This window comes from Bison bison, unplaced genomic scaffold (genome assembly GCF_000754665.1).
Source record: "Bison bison bison isolate TAMUID 2011002044 unplaced genomic scaffold, Bison_UMD1.0 scf7180017864458, whole genome shotgun sequence".
In the NCBI taxonomy this organism is placed as follows: Eukaryota; Metazoa; Chordata; class Mammalia; order Artiodactyla; family Bovidae; genus Bison; species Bison bison.
In genome coordinates this window covers 6,910,851-6,915,090 of record NW_011495020.1, presented here as the reverse complement: position 1 = coordinate 6,915,090, position 4,240 = coordinate 6,910,851, and the positions used below count along the sequence as shown (strand labels likewise).

At 55.3% G+C, this 4,240-nt stretch overlaps 1 protein-coding gene across 2 annotated transcripts in view; it reads left to right on the top strand.

Moving 5' to 3' along the window:
- Positions 1-1,895: 1,895 nt before the first annotated feature.
- Positions 1,896-4,240, top strand: part of PDGFRA (platelet-derived growth factor receptor, alpha polypeptide) — a 47,752-nt gene continuing 45,407 nt past the window's right edge. Inside the window, exon 1 of one of the 2 annotated variants that reach the window (XM_010859691.1) lies at positions 1,896-2,087. The gene's annotated coding sequence lies outside the window, so the exon portion shown is untranslated. Of the gene's footprint in view, positions 2,088-2,161; positions 3,252-4,240 lie in introns of those variants that run through there. The other variant, XM_010859692.1, reaches the window with a different exon arrangement.

Here is a 4,240-nt window from a genome sequence, read left to right as displayed (position 1 = left end):
CCCGCGAGGAGTTATGGCCCGAAGACACCCCTGCCCAGTCCGCTTTTCGGGTCCCTTTAAGCGTCTCTGAAAGGAATTGTGAAGTTACCATTTGTGGGCGGGGAGAGTAGAGGCCTGCGTCCTGGAGATCCCGGCTTGACCAGGCTGGCAATATCCTAGCAGCAAAGCAGGCCTTACCGGGTAGGCCCTGCGCTCTGCCTCGCCTCCTACCCTCTCGAGTCCTTGGTATAAAAATTTGTATCTCAGCTGGATTTTATTATTAGCATGAAAGCCAGCACCCGCTTTCCCCCTATTATTCCGCACTCCGATTTTGGGGGGTTCTTTAGTCCTCGTTCGTTATCTACAAACATTACGGTATCCTGTTAGCATTCCGAACAAGGGGCTGTTCATATATTTGCCTTCAATGATTTCCTGAAGGAACATGTGGAAGTAATAGTGAGCAGTGCAGTCACCCGAACTGAAGATGCACGGGAGGCGGTTGCGCAGAAGGACTTGGGGAATGAGGCCCCTAGCCCAGCCTCAGGCGTCTTCACGAACCTGACACCCCAGGAGCCGGTCGCAGTTCCATACAGCACCCCTTCGAGTACTTCTCTGTGAGCATCCCCTGCAGGCTGCTCCGTGTCCACTCTCTAAGTAAGGGAGAAGGTGATGGCTGTTCCACATTCCAGCCTAAACCAGGCCGCCCTGGCCACTGTCAAGTGTGTGTTGGGGGGTGGGGGTGGGGGGAGAGTCGGGGGTGGTGGTAAAGGTTGATCCCTCCACCCAACGAGAGAATTCGAAATTAGAGAAGGTTGGGAAGGCAAACGCGCTCCCCTCCCCCGCCCTCGCTGGGAAGCCCCACTCTGCCCAGGTCTGGTTCCTGGAGCGTCAGCGCCCCCTTTCCTTCGCGAGCAGGATCGTCCTCTCCCGGCTTAGTCTCCTGCCTGGCGCCCTAGGGCTAGGGTTGGGGGCTCCCCTCTTATCCCTAGTGTACCCGTACGGCCCGACCCACGCGGCGGGAGAGGGTGCGGGGAGAGTCAAAATTGTACCCTTCCCCTGAACGCGGAGGTGGCAGGCTGGTTGTAGAAGATTCCCCAGACGATCAAGTCTGAGCCTTTTTGTGTGCGTGATAGAAGCCAGGACAACCTCGCCCAGATAACCATGAAAACAAAGGCAAGACAAGATAAGTGCTTTAAGAGAGTAAAGGTCGTTCTGTCGGAGAAAGTTCCAAACCTACGGCAGACCCTCGACTCTGTACCCTACTTCAATTCTGTCTTTAGACAAAATCAAACCAAACTAAAGCAAACCCCCTCCCCGCCCAAGAAAAAAACCACCCATCATCTTCATATTAGACTCAACAGCTTGCCTAATCCCATTAAAGGATTAGCAACTATATGGCACTTTCCTTAAAAGACCCCAGGTTCAAAACAACGCAACAGCTCGGAGACCTCTCCCGACGGCCCGGATTCTAGGTGGGTTAGGAGTTTCTACAGAAAGAACACTTCTCGACTCCAGATTTATATTCTCTCTGGGCATTAACTGCAATTTTACGTGTTCCTTTTCTTCCTTTCAAAGAAAATACAAAGCAACGTAGCAGTGTAGGAAACTGTCCCCCGAAATCAAGAGGCAAACTCATTTTGGAAATGATGGGCAGTTTGTATTTTCACGAACCTCTTTCCCGGCAGAGCATCAACACCTCCCCTCCCCCCCACCCCATCTGGTCGGCTTCTCTCCGCCCCCCAGTTGTTGTCGAAGTCTGGGGGTTGGGGCTGGACCCCCTGATTGCGTAAGAGCGAAAAGCGAAGGCGCAATCTGGAGGCTGGAAGATTCAGAGCGCACGGAGTTCGAGGGAAACTCTTATTTTGAAGAGGCCAAGGGGAGGGGGGGGCTTCATTTCCTGACAGCTATTTACTTAGAGCAAATGATTAGTTTTAGAAGGATGGACTATAACATTGAATCAATTACAAAACGCGGTTTTTGAGCCCATTACAGTTGGAGCTAGAGGGAGAGAAACAGAGGAGGGGACTGCAGGAGAGGGCTGCAGGCCGTGGACACACTTTTTCCTCCTCATGTAGGATTTTCATTGCGAATTGACATTGGAGGAGAAGGTAAGGGAGGAGAAAAAGGATTTTTGTTTCTAAAAGAAATCCCTAATCAGGCTCTTTGGGCTAGAAGTGAAGTAACTTCAAACTGGGCGATGAAAAAAAAATTGGAGTCGAATTCTAGTTGTATGTCCAGAGAGTAATTTATTTTGAATAAACTTCACTTGGAGGGAAGATAACCATAGAGTTCGAAAGTCTAGGGGTTTAAAAAAACACATTTTCCAGACCTATTTTTAAAAGCAGTATTTTTCTAACAACTCTATGGCCTCCCAAAGAAATTGTTGAGGCTTACATTTTTGAGGTTTCTTTTGGGGGTTGGGGGTGATATTCCTGTATACTGGGACGAGCACCAAGCAGTGTTGGGAGTGGGGGCAGAGGTGTTTGCCCTCTTCTTGGCATGGAGTCCTGGAAGGCTACAGGTTTTTAATGAGTATTTTCATTCCTCGCCCGCGGTTTGGCGGGACAGCACTGTAGCCGGCGGTGTGGAGCGCGACTGGTGGACCGAGGGAGGTGGGGAGAAACAAGCGCGGAGTGGGGAGCGGAAGAGGTTGAGGGGAGGGGAGGCGTGAAGGGCTCGGCTGGAGAGGGCCGGACCTGGGGTGCCCACCGGGTGCACATGGCGCCGACCCAGGACGCGTAATTACTGGACGGTGCTGCGCCCGGTAAGGGCCAGACTCAGTACAACTGTGGCGGCTGTGAGACGAGCGGAGGGGGCGCCGATTTGGGCGAAGGTTTGGGGATCAGTGGTTTGCGGGAATCAGTGAACTGCGAGGGAGAGAGGGCGCCAGCCCCGCAGCGCGCTCGGGTTGCGCGCTGTAGCGCGGGGGCGACGGCGGCGCGGGCTGGCGGGCAGGCAGGCGGTCTATGGAGTAATGACAAACACATTTGGCCCCGAGTGAAGAAGTCGTCGTCGCCTCGCATTCCAGCAACTGGGATTTGAGGAATTTCGAACTGCGCTCCAAGGGGCCCTCATTGTGCGCGGTGGTCTCCACCCCCAGCAATCTCTGCGCAGCCCCTTCCTCGGTGGAACCGTTTTTGCAAGCCCGGAGCTCTGCTGCTCCCAGTCCCGGCCGCAGGAAGGAAAGAAGGAAGGTCGCCAAAGAAAAAAAGTGGAGAACTTGTTGTGGGGGAAGTTAGGGACAACTCGGAACGGAGAAACTTGGTTCCCAGGTAAGACAGATACATGGGAGGCAAACCGCCCTCACTACTGGCCTCGGGGTACCCGTGCCCCTTTCCACACGGGGGTGCGGGGCACTCGCCTCCTGCACTGGCCCAGCGCTGCTTCACCCTCTCCAGTGTCCCTGTATCTATTTCACTCCCTGTGCCAGCCTCTGTTCGCCCCGGAGGGGTCTCCTCGCGCCCCACCTTCTTCCATCGTCTATCCCCATGGAAATAGGCTTTTATACATGAGATTAACTTCTCCAGATAGCGCCAAGGGAGCGGGCAGCTTCCCCTTGGCTCGGAAACGACTGGGATCAGCGGTTCAGTTCGGAAAGGGTCTCTGTCAGCTCAGAGCGAGAGGGAGTGTGGCTCGACCGCTGCCTAAAGGGACCAGGAACCTCGGCCTCCTGGCCAGGTGTGAAGTAGCCTGGCCAAGCGTCTCAGCCTTGTCTCTCCCGCAGCCAGAGTGCCCTCCCCACACTTTGTTCCCCCAAGCCCTGCTAGGACTCCAGGACGTGCAGAAAGAGTGCTTAGAAGAACTTGCCACTTACTCCATCTCCAAGGGTGAGAGACCAACGGAGGATGGAGAGGGAGCGCGAATGACCCTTATCAGGTCCGGACTGCCCCGCGCCCGGCCCGGCCGCCTAGAAGAGACCCGGGCTGCGCTGTGTGGGAAATGGCTTTTTGGCTCCTCAACCGAATTGCTCAACGTTTTGGACCGACTCGCCTCCGCACTGTCGCTCTCGAACAGAACTAGGCAGCTTTTTAGAGCGGGGAGAGACATCCGGGGCAAACGGGGCGCGACAATCAGCCGCCCAGCTCACCAGACTAACACCCCAGAGACCGGCGAGCCTGGGGACCCCTGGAGGGGAGGAAGGGACTCCCCGGACGTGCGCACCTCATTCGGTGACGCGCTGGCTCTGGTTCTAACATTCCCTCCCACCCCCAGCCCCACCCTCCATCTGACCCAACCGGGCCCTGATGCTGCTGCTTTGCTC